The 16,951-nt window shown below is 34.6% G+C and overlaps 1 long non-coding RNA gene and 1 pseudogene across 1 annotated transcript; both read right to left on the bottom strand.

The window, feature by feature from the left end:
* Positions 1-9,945: 9,945 nt before the first annotated feature.
* On the bottom strand, positions 9,946-10,329 carry LOC143626144 (glutaredoxin-C6 pseudogene; annotated as a pseudogene).
* A 3,929-nt stretch (positions 10,330-14,258) lies between these two features.
* Positions 14,259-15,206, bottom strand: LOC143626143 (uncharacterized). Its single transcript, XR_013152382.1, has 3 exons — positions 15,032-15,206; positions 14,625-14,964; positions 14,259-14,330 (listed from the first exon to the last, which is right to left on the bottom strand). It is a non-coding gene; the product is annotated as an uncharacterized LOC143626143 (long non-coding RNA).
* Between the last annotated feature and the right edge of the window lie 1,745 nt (positions 15,207-16,951).

Here is a 16,951-nt window from a genome sequence, read left to right as displayed (position 1 = left end):
GGCATATATCCACTTGCCGGCGTCACCTTGGTTTATTTTGAGTGATACGGCAAGATTACAAGTACATAGTGAACTCAATATATAGCCTAACATGATAGACGCTCGCTAACTTCCAATTGGGCCTACGGAAACTAGAGCCGGCCAAACCTCGTTACTCCTAATCGGCCTGGCCCCAGCCCCCAGTTTGAAGTAGATATGATTTTGAGAAAATTACTGTTTTAGTCCATGTGGTTTTTAAGCGGAGTCACTTTTAGTCCCCGAATAAAAACTTGAACTGTTCTACTCCCTGTGGTTTTTAATCGCAGTCACTTTTTGTCCCTTCGTCAATTTCACGTTATCTTTTCCATCCAAAGATGCCTGCATTTACAATTTTGCCCCTGATTGATTTTTTTGCAATTATTTTTTGTTCACACATGTTTGTTCATGCATGCCTAAAAGACGTAAAAAGTTCTAATATTTTCATGCATGTCTAAAAGACGTAAAAAATTTTTTACGTATTTTAGACATGCATGAACAAAAAAAGTTGCAAAAAAAATAATCAGGGGCAAAAATGTAAATGCAGCCATATTTGGATGGAAAAGATAACGTGAAATTGAGGGAGGGACTAAAAGTGACTGTGATTAAAAACCATGGGGAGTAAAACAGTTCAAGTTTTTGTTCAGGGACTAAAAGTGACTCCACTTAAAAACCACGGGACTAAAACGGTCTTTTTCTCTATGATTTTTAAACTAAATTTGCAATCACTCAGAAACCAAGATGAAGAGGTATGTACCCGCCTCAACACCGAGCGAGGCGGGTCAACCCACAAGATATAGACAAGAGGCTTGAAATCAAGACATTAAGAAGTCACAAAGCCAAAACCTATGCGCATGGCGCATATCACATATGCTCATGCATCACATGCTCAGGCATCATATGCCCAGGCACCACACATGCTCAGGCATCATATGCCCAGGCACCACACATGCTCGCGCATCACATATGCTCACGCATATCACATATGCGCGCGGCGCATCAGCGCGCGGCGCATATCACATGCTCGTGCATATCACATCTGCGCATGAAACATCTGCGCGTGAGAATAAAGAGAAGACCTCGCGCATCCTCAGGATTGGCGCATATCACACATGCACATAATCAACCTCGTCCTTATCCAAATCAGGATTAGGGCAACCTTGATTGTGCACGTCAGACAACCTTCCAGAAGGTATCTTTTTAAGGAATAAGAATATGCTGATGTTGACAGCTGCCAAATGAAAGGTGGACAACTCAGCATAACCCATGTGCTACCACGTGATTATAACCAATGAGAAAGCACCAGGTGTCCCAGATGACACGTGGCGCAGAGCAATTGGAGGAGGCCAACAAGGCTGAGCCCAATCAGTGGAAACCCTAGCACTATAAATACAGCATCAACTCCACAAGGAGAGACAATGAATCATTCACAGTTACAGCCAGTAACACATTCATTCACATTCAATCATATTCAATTACATTCAATCAGACAGTTACATCCAGTAACACAATCATACAGAGTATTCAGCTATTAAGCAATACTCTCCAGATTTCCTTACTCTGATATTATTATCTTCTCCCACAAATACTTATTCTCACACCGGAGGGTTACCCCAAAGAGGACCCCTCTGTCCCTTTCTGAGGGGTAAGTTGACGGTGCTGTTCATTTTGTAGGTGGAAGAACACAGATCCAAGAAAAACCATCGGTGAAATAGTATAATCACACCCGAGGAAAGTAGATCGTCTACCAGTGAGTCGATCCACGTTTCTTCACAAGAAACTTTGATTATCTATTTTTTTGCTCAAATCCTATTGACGAAAACAAATCGCGAACATGTAGGTGTTAAATAAAAAATGGAGACACGAATCCAGAAAATGGAAACTATATCATGCAAATGTCTCCTGGAAACTGCATGTCCAACACCTTCAATGATGTTGAGTAGAAGTAAGAAAAAATAAAAACACCTTCAGTGATGTTGAGTGGAAGTAAGAAAAAAAAATCTCAAATTATGAATGCTAATTACAAAGGTGCCCCCTTTATAGAGAGGAATTCTAAATTTGACATGTTTGTCAATAATGAAGTCAACTAGTGTTCAATCCGACGCATGTTGAATCTGTTTATGTACCTGTCGTATTGTACTGCACTAATATGGCTTTGATTGGTATCATACTAAATTTGTAAAAATAAAAACTTTAACATGTAAAAAATTAAAATACTTAAAAAACATTTATTCGGTTATGTTGTTACGGTGCGGAATAAACAACATTGGTGAAAAACAAGCGTTAAAACACATGAAATAATTCTTCAATTAAACATACAACAAAATAACATTTAAACAATATGTATTTAAAATGAAGTTTATTCGGTCAGTAAAACATGAACATTGGTAAAACCGAGCATGGCGGCGGTGAGTCAACGCAAATTAGGTTGGTATCGGTTACATTTTTATGATACCAGAACTAAAAAAAGTCGGTAAAATCTGAACAATGTCGGTACCGGGAGGTGCGTCGGTAAAACCCGAGCGTTGCTGGTCCCAGCTGTCGTGGCAGTTAGTTGTTGACGTGAATTTGGTCGGTCTCGGTTACGTTTGTTACGGTGCCAGAACTAAAACAAAAAGGCCGGTAAAATCTGAGCATTGTCCGTCCCGCGCGTGGTAGTGGTGAGTTGACGCAAATTCGGTCGGTCTCGGTTACGTTACTTACGGTACCGGAATTAAAACAAAAGGTTGGTAAAGCACGGGCGTTGTGGCGGTGAGTCAGTAAAACCTGAGCGTTGCTGGTCTAGGGTTTTGTGGCGGTAAGTCGACATGAATTTAATTTGTTTCAATTACTTCGTTACGATACCAGAAAAAAAAACCAACTTCGTTCAATGCCGGACCGTCACTTGACACAATAAGATGCTTAGCGGCACCAAACTTTCATTATATATATGTGTGTGTGTATTAGATATTAGATAATTATTGAATACTAAAATCAAAACCGAAAGTGTTTGAAGATTGAAAATTTTAGGAAAGTTTTTATTAGCGAAATCAGAGCCCCCAATGGTGAAACTTGGGCTAATTTGGCAGCTAATCCAAGCTTTAAGAGGAGGCCGGTTGGTTGCATACCGGAACATGGTTAAATGTAAGGTTCTTCTCTCATCAACTACCTTTAAACACAAAATGCATTGGTGACATCTAAGATTAGACATTTCTTATGAAAAAAAATTATCATGTCTAGAGCTAACGTGAGATTTGCCAAATGTGTTAAAATCACCCATTTATGGACTCACCGTCCTCAATGTTGATTGCCCCACCATTCCAATCAGGGATATGAGATTTGACTAAAGACCTAAAGTCCCCATTGAACACCTGTGGGAAGTCATCATCCTCGATGTGGTTTGCCCCAACATATCGAACGACACATATGTGACTCTAATACCATTTCTAACATCCCATAACTCGTATCACCAACATTGTATAAATGCCCACAAGGAACTCGTAGATTTGTTAGACTTCCTAAGAGTCACCCATGTTGGTGTTATTTACACTTGATCATTTTTAATTGTGGAGTCCTCCTCTATCTACTACATTTATGCCAAAATGCGTTAGTGATATTTGAGTTGGTACCTTTATTAAAAGTGATAAATCAAGAATCTTTACAATCCATGTCTAATTTAAGGGATTTACCTAAGGTGTTATATGTAATCATATTGTCAAATTATACATGGTTAATTTTAAAAGTATACCTCTTCTAATAAATTACCTTATAAGAAAGCTTTTTAAAAAACACATGTGTTTATAAATCATCCCAGCCCATTCGATAAATATTAAAAACCTATATCATTTTTAGTTATATAAACTAATATACTATCTAGAAAATGCTAGGAATCTTCCTTCGTACAAAATTTAACTATTCGTCACTTTATTATTCTTGATTTAGATCTTATAATCTTTACGATTTTATGTTTTAAGATTTTATGTTATTCGTATCAAGTTTCAACGGTTTTGCGTTCTTGACAAACAAATATGAGAATTTAGTATGGGATGTGTTATTCATACACCCTTTATAAGGTGTATATAAAAATAATTGGGTGTGTAAATAACTATTGTCTTTAGTAACCTATTTTTGTCAGGTTCACATGTAGTAATAAAGAAGCACTTTTATATACAATACTTTATAGATTACTAAATTCTTGTATGTAGTGTTTTTAGATAGGGTCAAGTGTGCAAATATTTCTGGAGTTACATAAGCTAGTACAATACGATTTGTAGGCTAATGGTATTGTGTTTGTTAAGATGGAGTCATTTTTAAATAAATAAATTGTGAGGGTTCTAATGTTATAACGGATAAAAATGATGTATTAATTGTCATTTGAAATTAAATAAATAAATTTTGAGGGTTCTAATCTTATAACGGATAAAAATGATGTATTAATTGTCATTCTAAAAAAAACATAAACTTGTATGTAGTGTTACATAGATTTATTTTTCATAGTAAAACAAACTAACTATACAAAGTTCTAATTCTATATAACTAACCAATCCAGTATTTTTTATGATTATACCATGGGAGCACCCGGGGAACTACAAGTCTACAATTGTTCACAAGATTCTATTTTTAGTTCTACGGTATATTATTAAACAATTTAGTATATATCTTGATTAATTTAAACCATTTTTTTCCTATTATCTAGAGATTTTCATAGATTCATTATGATTTTCTAGTACATTTTAAGATACTATTAGATTTTATAACATTTAATCAAAAATTGTACTTCCGCATAGTAATATACTAATATGGCTTAGCTAATCTTACTACTTTTTATAATGAGTTGTTTATTATTACTACTAGCTTTTCAATCCGTGTATTACACGGGATTTTTCAAAATGATAAAAATTAATAAAGTTTGTTATTTGAAATAGAGACACAAAATTAAATCAAAAAAATAAATGAATTATATAGTACAAATAATAAGAAGTATAAAATCTTAATTTTACAAATTAGAAAAAATCTTTTTATATACAATATTTGTTGTTTTATCACAAGTATGCACTATTTAGTATTATTAGGACTATAAACATAATCAACATTTTTTATTTTTATGTTTTTATTTTGTATCTTTTTTTTTTCAAATAATTAATTTTATTAATTTAAACATTGACAAATCTCGTGTATGACACAAGTTCTAGAGCTAGAGCTAGCTGAAATGAACAAATGATAAAATAAATTTATTTAGGTTTACATTTATAGTCTAATTTTCTAAGTTATAACCCTTTTGACAAAATGGTTTTACCCATGACCCATGGATAGCTAGGATGAATGAGGTGATATATTAGAAAATTAGGAAATAAATTTAGGCTAGGATTAAATATGGTTAGGACACTTAATCATCATTATTTTTGTTTATTAGAAGAGTAAGATAGAGTAAAGTGTTATTTTCGTTCTTGTGATTTGGCAAATAATGCGAATTTAGTCCAAAAAGTTTATTTTTCGTATATGGACCCTCCACGTTTCCCAGTTCTTGCCAATTACACCCAAATCACTAACTTCGTTAAATTTAATCGTTAAGTCAGTGTTACACATGTCTTTTGACAATTTCTTTATTATAATAATATTTTAGTGAACTGCAGTTTTCGTCCTTATGGTTTGTCCAAATCTGCGGTTTTCGTCCAATAGTTTCAAGTTTGCAATTTTCGTACTTCTAGTTTCATTTCACTTGCAATAAATCCCGAATTTATTAACCTCCTTAATTTTGGTCGTTAATCCATTTGCATGCCCCTCAAGTGACAACCAGTTTTGTCGCTTCTCTCCCTAAATAAACTCCAGTCTTAATTCGCAAGCTCCCTCACGTGAGGGACTAGGGTGTATTTAGGGAAAAAGGAAAAAAAAACAAGGAACAAAACTGTCCCTCACGTGAAGGGCACACTAATAGGTTTAACGGCTAGACTTAACGATATTAGGAAATTCAGGTTTAATTGCAAGTGAAATAAAACCATAGGGAAGAAAATTACAAATTTGAAACTACTGGACTAAAACCACAGATTTGGACAAACTAGAGGGACGAAAACCGCAGTTGACTAAAATAAGTATTGTAATAAAGAAGGATGAAAAGACATGTCTACCCCCGACTTAACGATTAAATTTAACGGGGTTAGTAATTTGGATGTGATTGACAAGAACTGGGAAACGTGGAGATCCATATGCAAAAAATAAACTTTTTGACTAAATTCGCATTATTTGCCAAACCATAAGGACGAAAATGACACTTTACTCATTACTATATAATAAAATCAAAGTTTGGTAAAATCAAAGTTTGGAACCGCTTGAGTTCTTATTGGACCAAGTGGCACGATATCAATGGCCACTTCATCTTTTATTTTATGTTTTTAAAATTTAGGCTTTAATTTTTGTATTGTAACATACGTAACAAAAATCGATCAAATTCGTGGACTCACCACCGCAAAGCTCAACGCTCAGGTTTTATCAACGTCCAGGTTTTACTTAGTCACCGCTGCGATACCATTAACCGATAATACTTTGGTTTAAAGTACCAACCGAGTTCATATTGACTCGCTCATGCAATGACTGGGTTTTACCGACCAAATTTGCCACTCAACGCGCGCGGAAAATCGTTAATGTTACGTACATTTAAATATGTTAATTTAGTGTCGATATCTTAACGAACTTAACTTATACCAATTGAATCCACATTAGTGCACCACTGTAACGCGACCTATGTGATGACTTTCTTCCGAAGGTTGTGCAATGCGGGAAAAATTGGATATGACTCCAATCGAAGCGACGAAGCGTTATATACTTATATCATTGCATTCTTGCCACGTGTTGATGATAAAACCATTATCACAACAAATGTCTCTACAGTTTAGTTAAGGCTTCATACCAACATAACAGACACTGTTTTTATGAGATTTTTTAATTGAAGTATCTTTTATTTTTTTTTGTTAGAAAACCTTTTTTTTTTGGCTAGGAACATACCCAATGCCAGTCATATAAAAAATATTTATTTTGAGACAAATCTTCATCAGTTATTACATCACAAAAAGTCATCATTCTTGAACTTGATGTTGAGTGTTAAATTGTAGAATTGGGATTCGATATATATAACCTACGTGGAAGAGTTTTGTAAACATAAATAAATAACAATTACTCACAAGATCCAATTACTAAAAACGTAGCTTCTGCAAAATATTTAATTGTACGGCCTGTCGGAATCCCAATTATATAGAAAAAGACTAGATAGCAAAAATCATGAGTTACTAGGGCCGTAAACGAAACCGATCGAACACGAACAAGACCTTGTTCATGTTCGTTCGTTAAAAAAAATATTGTGTTCACGAACGGTTCATGAACACTTACAGAATGAGATTTTACGTTTGTATTCGTTCATTAAGAAAATTAATGTGTTCACGAACGGTTCACGAACACAAACGAACACAAATAAAATCGGTAGAGGCTAGAGAATAATACCGATGTATTCATCAATGTGAATATTGAAATCCTGTAAATGAATCGAATGAACACGAACAAGGGGCATATTCGTGTTCGTTCATTTAACTTTATAATTAGTCGAACAAATATTATGTTCATGTGCGTTTATTTAAAAATGAACATTTGTGTTCGTTTGTTTTAAATCTAAACAAACATAACTAAACAAAGATAAACGAACATAAATAAACATATATGAACCAATGTGAATGAACACAAGCAAACATAAACAAACTTAAATCTGAAAACACATAAATGAACACAAATTAACAAATATAATACCTTTAAGCATATGACATATCCAGATAGTATTTAATTATTTTCTGTTAATACATAAACGAACATAAACGAACGTTCATGAACATAAATGAACGAATGGAACATTGGTTCATGTCCGTTCATTTGATTAAAGAACACAAATTTTGTGTTCATGTTCGTTCGTTTATTAAATAAACGAACATAAACGAACTTCTCGCCAAACGATTCATAAACAGTTCACCGAATGTTCGGTTCATTTACAGGCCTATAAGTTACAGCTAGGGGAATAATATTCTAACTAAAGGCACTTATTGTAAAAATGTTTAAAAAAATATATATTTTTTGAAAATTTAGCGTGAGGGATTTCAAAACATTTCTTATAGATGGAGTATACGCCATTGACTCATTTCCACTTTGGTGTGTGGTAAGCTGGTTAGCTAATAAAATAAGATATTATAGCTTCTATTCATACAGAGTGTAACATTTAATTTTCAATATATATATATATATATAACTAAATTGTACTCTTGTATTTTGCTTTAATATAATTTCTTCTCTTGTCAACATGTGATGACAACCCCGACTCCTTTTTACACCCGTATAAAGAATACTCGTTCTAACTAATAGCCACTCTAACCACTTTTTTTTCTTCTTCTTCTTGTCTTTAGCATGGTTATAGCAACTACTAAAATTATTCATAACCGATATGTTTGCCGTTAAAAGTGGGATCATATCATGTTATGGAGGTCATGAAAGAGCATTTCGTAAAGCCTTTAGGGTATAGTACTATAGTTGATGTTAATGATTGATTGATTGTTGCGGTTGTACTCAACTCTTGATATTTTACCAAAAATACTATCCTTCTTATAAAGTAACTGTTTGTTCATATTTGGCTTATTCCAAACAACAAGTACAATAATTACTATATACAATTGCTATCATTGTCACTTTAAATAATTCAACATGTTCTTTTAAATATCTTTTACAACCTAACCTAATTCAACCAAACCCCATAAGGCTGAGGGGTGTGGGGGGCTTTAATGGGGGCTTTAATGGGGGCTCCAACCAATAATATTATGACGTGTGGCAGAGAGAGAAACTGGATAAGGGGGGTGTTGGAGCCCTCGTTGGAGCCCCTGGCCCTGGTGTGGAGGGGCTCCAGCAGGGGCTCCAACGATTTTTTTTTTTTTTATAAATATATTCAAACAACGTATTATTAAAAAAACTCATAAATTATTAAAAAAACACACACATTAATAAAAAAACACATTAATATCTAAAAATAAAATAAAAATTAAAGTACTAAAAAAACATTCTTCTTATTCTTCGGCTTGGTCTTATTCGATCAACCTCTTTCGGATACGTTCCTTTTGCTTTTCCATTAGCATTTGATCGACCGGATTTAGGTTACTGAAGTCTCTAGGAGACGGTTGTGTGTTGGATGGTTGAAAGCCGGATGATTCTTGCGGCTCCGAATAAAACATCGGTTGGTGCGGTGACGACCATAAATCGTCGTCAAGATAATCTGAATCAAGGTTTGGGAACCAATTTCCAGCCATTTTTTTTTAAAAAAAGTTGAGAAGATGAATTGATTTTGGGTGAAGGTTTGAAGTTTTGGTATAAAAATAGGTGAAATGGAGTATAATTATATAGGAAAATATTTTTTTTTAATATTTAAGAGCCCAACGGCTCTTTTCTAAACCCAATGCAAGATTCTCTCTCTCTTCAGCCGCTAACCAGCTCACGCCTCTTTTTTTTTTCCGTTAGCGCCCCCGTTAACGCCCCGGTGGTGTGGTGTTAGTGCCTGGGGGCGCGAGCGGAGGGGCTCTAGCGCCCCCGTTGAAGCCCCACACCCCTCAGCCTAAGATCTGTAATAATTACATGACCTAATCTGACCCGTCCATATAATCTTCCTTATTATACAGTAAGATGGTTTGATGTAGAATAGGAAGTCAATGATTCAATAATATTGAGGTTACTCATCAATATTATATCATATTCAATTCAAATTAACCTAAAGTGTCCAATACTAAATTATTTTTCTGATAGTATAATTAGGTGTTACTAGTTAATGACGAATGACACTTATAATAAAGTTAAAAGTTACCAATATAAAATACAGCGACAAAGACGCCACTATTATTTTTTTATATCAAAATATAAAACTACAATAAGGGACCCCTTTGGGATTAACAATTGTTACAACACCACACCTTGAAGAGCACCAAGTCTTGATCCAAGATCACCACTCAAATGAATCGCCACCAAGTTCTCTAACCCACCCACAAATTCTCCACCTATGAACACCGCAGGCGTGACCGCATCACCGCCATCATGAAACGCAGCAAGATCGGCTATTTCATCCTCCTCTAGCTCGATAACAGTAGGGTAAACACCTACAGAATAAAACAAACGTTTCATAACGTCACACATGTAGCATCCGGAGCGGCTGAATATGACGACAGGGCTTTCGTTAACGAGGCGTTGGATACGAGTGTGGACAGACTCGGTGGTGGTTGGAGAGAGTTGTAAAGTGAATTCGGGAGTGTAGGTCCGGAGGCCTTGCATGGTGTGGTGTGTGTAGGATATTAATTATGGAGAGTGTGAAGGTGGATTTATAGCCGATGGATGTGTGTGTTACGTCATGAAAAGGTGGAGGTATTACGTAGTTTGTACTCTTACGACACCTTTACCCGGAAGTGGTGTACGCAGATTATTGGTGAATAACAAGAAATACTTTAATAATATTAAGTGCGTAAATCTATACGTGATAATTCGTGTCATATTAGTTTTAAGTCATTATTAATGGAAATAAGTATTGTATATATTGTATAGTCTTATGTTATACTACACGATTAAAAGCAGAAACGTGACTAATGACTAATAAATAATGTATGTGTATCTATTGACATGGTTGTATATATACTTGTATAGGCATTAGACAATGTGTTATGGATGAAGTGAAAATAGCAAGTGAATTAAAGGGCAAATCGCAACATACATGCAAGTGTCAAGGTGGCAATATGGATTTCATATTTCACACAAAATTGAATGTGTTATGATAGGGTAAAAAGTTAAATATGACTATGAGATGAGGTGGATGACTGGATATAAATAATTAGTTAGTTAATTTATTAATTGAGTTTTAAACATTAAAATAAAAACAAACCAGAGACTCCTCACGCCCGTAACTTGACTTGTGGAGGCTGCCATCGCGCTCGTTGGCGCCATATGTATTGTGGTGTTTAGCGCCCAAAGCTCCAACATGCTTTTGGTGCCCACTTTCATGCTCAATTACACTAGGCCTTACATAGTTAGATAAATGATTATTTTTATTAGGGGATGGGGGTGGTGCGTGATGGAGCTCCCACCACACGTTGTATATCGTGGAACACGGCCGCTGGTCTCCCCCATTAGGGAAAAACCGTGGTGGTGATAACGTGTGATAGAAGTTCACTAATTAGCACATCATCATTGGATTATTGAAGTGGCAGATCATCCTTGGGTGAGGTGAACAAACATCACACTACCCCCCTCCTCCTAAATTCCATCACTAGTGATGGATTTGGGTGGGGTGATGTGGCACATCATCATTGGGTGGTCAAAGTGCTGGAAAAACCACCACAATGAACCACCCCCTCCCCCTTAGGCTATGTGTAGTGAAGGAGGTACAAAATGGAGCGTTTTGTGCCATGTGACGCCCAGTCAGCAAATTGTATGTTTTTGTTTATGGGGTATAATGGTGTTGTAGCCTCTATATATGTGTGTATATATATATATATATATATATATATATATATCGACACACATTTGAATATAATAATATTAAAACAAAAGGATGTTTGGGCGACAACTGCTTCCCCCCCCCCCCACCCCCCCCCCCCCCACACACACACACAAATCACCCATTTGTAGCCTCGGAGGGGCGGTGTTGTAGTCCATTTTCGCCCCAAAGCTAGACACACCCTTATAGTATATCCTTTTTCTTTTATATATTTATGAAAATCTATACAGTATTTGCATTAGTAAATTACCTAATGGATAAATTTTGCATAAGATATAGATGATGTTTTCTCTAGCTAAAAATGAATGTCATTTATATTTGGGGATAGCATACTCTTGACGCATGGAAGCATATTGGTTCAAATGCTAAAGGGTGAAGATAAGAGCTAGTGAATATGATGAAACAATCATTAATTATCCCAACATTATGCATCTAATAAGTTGCGGATGGTAAAACTATCTACAAGCTAAATTCGTAAGTTTCTCTATAATGGGATTGACCTCCATGGATGTAAGCATATGAAAGAGATGGAGGAAAGATGATAAATGTGAAGGAGAGATGGTGCGATAGAGAAGCTACTTTATGGATCTATAGATTATATCTGATCGGCGAGAGAAGCTTGTAGGTTTTGTGAGAGGAGAAGAAAGCGAAAGAATCGAAGTTTGCGGGAGAGGATAGAGCAAGTCAACGATCTCCAAGATACTAAAACAAAAATGCTATTGTGGAGGTACGTAAACTATCCCATATGTATGTTTAAAGGGAGAGAAGGCTTTCATCGTTAAAAGAACCATGATGATAATAGACTTTCTTAACTTAAAGCATCTATGTTGTTTTAAAGTCGTAAAGAGTTTATAATAGCATCACAAAAACATCTTTTTTTAGTGTAAAAATTTCACAACCATATTGATTCCTACAACCTACAAAGTTGAATGGACTCTTACATCATCCTACTTTTTTAATCACTTGTCGTTTATTTTGTTATATGTCCTTTTAGGCTTTTACATATATATTTTATTATTTTCTATATTATATATACACACATATTATTTTTTTAGAACCGAAAATATCTCCTACATATTAATTTGTACAACTTTCATGTTAGGAGGAAACACTATTCAACTTTTGGTTAATTCTATTGATGATTAATGGATGATGTAGTATGTGATTGGTTTAAAATTTTTGTTGCTCTGTTTATTCGGTATATACTCACAAGCATAATATAGAAGCTTTTAATACATGTCGTATATGTAAGTTTTCTTTCCTCTAGACTATTGATAAAAGTAACAATTAGTAATTCTTATGGTTTTACCGATGGTGTCTAGTCTTTCTCACGTTATTGTTGTTGAAGCCAAAGACACGACAATATTAAAAAAAATGTATGCCATGTGATTGTGAAAAAAGCTCTAGAGGTTCTAATGAAGATTATTTTGTCGATAGCCCAGAATACGGTGAAGATACGTTTCAAGCGAGGTTTCAGGTGTTAAATGCATCATTTTATAAATTACTGGAGATATAGAGGCCAAGTTTTTAATGGTTACAGAAGGGCCTTGAATAGTGTTGTAGAAATCGCTAGGCGTTAGTCGAGCGGTGGAGTAGAGACTTGCGATTAATCGGATTGGAATTTATATGTAATTTATCAAATACACACACACACACACATATATACCATATTTTATATATAAATTTTGATCGGTATTTTGCACCTAGTGGAGATTTTTAAAACTTTGGCCTTGACGGAAGGTTGAAACAAAGTTTCACGGCGTAATAAAAATGCGCATCGACGGTCAGTCAACTTGTAAAAGGTAAATCCTCCTAACGAATATGATGAGTATTTAAGTATGGTTGATAGCACTTCACGTGAATGCCTAGCATATTTTCGTAATGTCATAGTTAATTTATACGGTAAAAAGTTACTGTTTAAACTTGCAAGCAAGAACATTGCACTTTTGTACAACACATATGAAGAAAAGATATGACCGGTTAATCATATTCATTTGACTATAACCGTCGGTCTTGTTCCATTATGGTTAATTTTGATTACCTTTTTCCATTAACAACTAGTACTTTACCCGTCCGGTGGACGGGAACATTAACACGGGAATGTGAGGACTACATTAATATGGTAACATGAATGAGTAGATGTAGCTCTGGATGAGATACTTCAACTCCATCAACACGCGAACACATAAATCATGAGCAATAAGTTTGACCATAAAAAGTCAAAGTGCAGTTTTGGGTTATTCCTTTTTGCATTCTAGTTTCATCATGTTCATATCAGATTAAAAGGGCAGTCTTAGAACGGCTTAAAGTTATCAGTTAGTTTGTTAATGGGTCAGATTCATAGACTATTCCATTAAGTTTCATATAAAAGCTTTTGCAAAAGTCAAACGGGTCATTTCTGGAACTTAAAATTACTATATCAATTTGTTTGTGAAACTTTTTACCAATAAAATGTCAAACTGCATAAAGAGAAATTGTAGGCAACAATTCGCAAGTGATTTCATTTTGAGTCATTGGGCGGATCTACCATCAAAAGAATTCGAGTAATTCCCAAGTTCCAAATATGAAACACATGTTAATGCTTTTTTGTGGTCTTTAATATCTGCTACATATTTGTTGTTTGCCTCTTGATGTCCCAAACTCAATTAAAATTTTTTTTCAAAAAGAATTAAAAACAATGATGGCCCGACCCGTTTAGATAAAATTGGGCATCTGAATGGCTTAGCACCAAGAGTCGTTGCACCTGTGGCTCTCATTTGTAAAGGTACAACAATTACACCATTTTCTGTAAAAAAAAATCAAGTTTTATGTTATGGACAACAATTTAAAAATAAAAAATTTAATGTTATAATCCTAACATATAATCACTCTCTCTATGGTCATAATTTATAGAACGACAAGTTTACCCTTTTCGACATTCAAAGGGTTACAGTGTCATCCTATATCAATGATAAACTATACATTGTACTCCTGTATGCATACAATGTAGGTTCTATGTAGAGTATAAAAACTCTAGCAGCTCCTCTGTATGAAAACATAATATAAGTTAAGAAGAAAGTAATTAGGTTGAACAACTTACCAACTCGATCCATAACTTGCAAAGTCTTCAAATCTCCGTGGCTTCTTTGCCCTTCACTTAAATGTTGATTATCACCATTTTTTTTTGTTTTTCTAAAGCAAATCGTCAAAACCTTAAAGGGAATTTGGGGCATTTTCCCGATCCCGAATTTCTTAAGTATTTGGTACTGGTACTAAAAATGCTTAGTTTGGTATTGGTACGGTACGGTATCGTGATTTTCTTAAAAACTTGGCACTTGTATCGAAACACACGTTTCCAGTACCGGTATCATTACCTTTTGCTTTTGCTTGATTAGTTTACTGGTGGCATTTTCACCTGGATTGATGATATATCTGGAAACCTGAAACTAAATGCAAATCAAGAGATGTACATGTATAAATATAACAAAGTGTAGGGAAAGGAGAGACCTAGCAAGAACAGCTTTTGTCATATGATAAAGAGCAGCCCTATTAGGCGGGTGTACCGATCAAAACTTTCTTCACATCAAGGCAATTATCACTGAATTAAAGTGGCTGACTGCTAATGCTTGATAAAGATTCAAAATGTTATCTACAGCCAGAATCATCACCATCACAATACATGAAAAGTCATTTCTTAAAATATAAAAACTTACTTACCTTCATACAAGGATGAGACATTTGATGAAACATCCAATTCACTTATCAAATAAACCATCTTCTTTCGCCTATGTTAATTGATAATCAATGAACAACAACTTGACATGTAAATTTACATAATCATAATATCTAATAGTTTTAACAATTGCTTCCTCAAGATCATGAGAATCCGTGATCTGGTTGCTCTAAAAACTAAAATAAAAAAACTCGGTTGAATTTATGAAGAATGTTGCAATATTACCTACTGAAATTTAGGCATGGTAAGGACTATGACCCAATGTTTTAATCAAAGGATGAGGAGGCACATAATACCTGTACGAAATTAAAAAAATTCAAATAACCAAATAAGTCTCATGTTTCACCAGAATAATAACGATCGACTTACCATAAGAATCAATTGAACAACTTTGATGATGCAATACTTCAATTTTTTTTTGGTCATAAGGGTTTTCGTGATTATACATGGACGCAATCTTAAATTGAGAAGGATAATGTAGAGGAAGTGAGGGCGAGATATATATTTTTATTTAGGGTTGGGCGGTTACCCATGACATGGACGAAAAAAACGGTGGATGGAACCGCCGGTAACCGACCGGAAAACCGTCATTTAACATCCTTTATACGGCTATGATTTAATCTCAAAGAGTGTATGGTTGAGATTAAACTACACTCTTCTTTAATCATATAATATATAATTCATTTTCGATTATTATTCGGTTTTCCTAACCCCTACCAATACCATCCTACTACTTATTTTTACTAGTTATTGGGCAAAACTAGGCGATTACTCAAGATATTTCTATTTATTATATAAATTTGAAAATTAGATGTATTTGGTAAAATAGGTAAAAAGTAGGAGTTTGTGAGGGTGACGTATTGTGTTTGGATTACTAGGATAAAATATAAAATATCTCCAAAAACAAAAGGCAATGCTACTTGTATGTAATATGGCGTAAGCTTTGACGTTTCTCATTGGTGCCGCCAGCTCCATATGTGAGTGAGTGACGGGTTTACAAGTTTGCTTCCGTGTCTTTGAATTTGAAAAAGAGAAGTATGGTCTACAGCATGTGGGCTCCACATCTACGTGTTTGGTTTAAAACCAAATATCATTTAACACTCACCGAATCATTTAAATATACTACTGGCTAAATTTATTATGTTAAGAACATAAGATATACTCGTCTTTTGATATAGTGAAAATCTTTGTCTAAGGTCAACGCCCGTGATGTTGATCAGTTCTTCATATAAGTAATATACATGATAAATATTAAACCTATGAACCTGTTACAGCATGTAGAGTAGTAACTGCAGCAGAGTACGAAGTCGTCGACATGCCTGTCATCTTGATCGAGTTCCCCTTTAGGATATATAGTTAAGGATGGTGTTAGGGTTCTTGAGAGGCACCCGGTTTAGGAGAGATGAAGCACACAAAATTGTTATGTGTGTATGATTATGTTTTGATGTTAATATTTATCTCTCTTTATATACACCCAAGGGGAAACCATTTATTAGCTAGTAAGGGTAATATGACCCATCAACAATTACCAAACTAATATATAATAAGGTATAACTAATATATTGATCTATTATAATATAAATGATTATAATGGCCATATATAAATATATATAATTATATATTTAATCTTACATTCTCTCACTTGTCCGAGTAATCATTTATTATGAGTATTAAATAAACATGATCATGAGTTA

The sequence above is a fragment of the Bidens hawaiensis genome, unplaced genomic scaffold, assembly GCF_021521415.1.
Source record: "Bidens hawaiensis isolate Kalapana, Puna unplaced genomic scaffold, B.hawaiensis_p1.1 tig00004283_1, whole genome shotgun sequence".
In the NCBI taxonomy this organism is placed as follows: domain Eukaryota; kingdom Viridiplantae; phylum Streptophyta; class Magnoliopsida; order Asterales; family Asteraceae; genus Bidens; species Bidens hawaiensis.
Note: the sequence above shows the minus strand (reverse complement) of the source record. Positions and strands in the feature narration are given on the sequence as shown.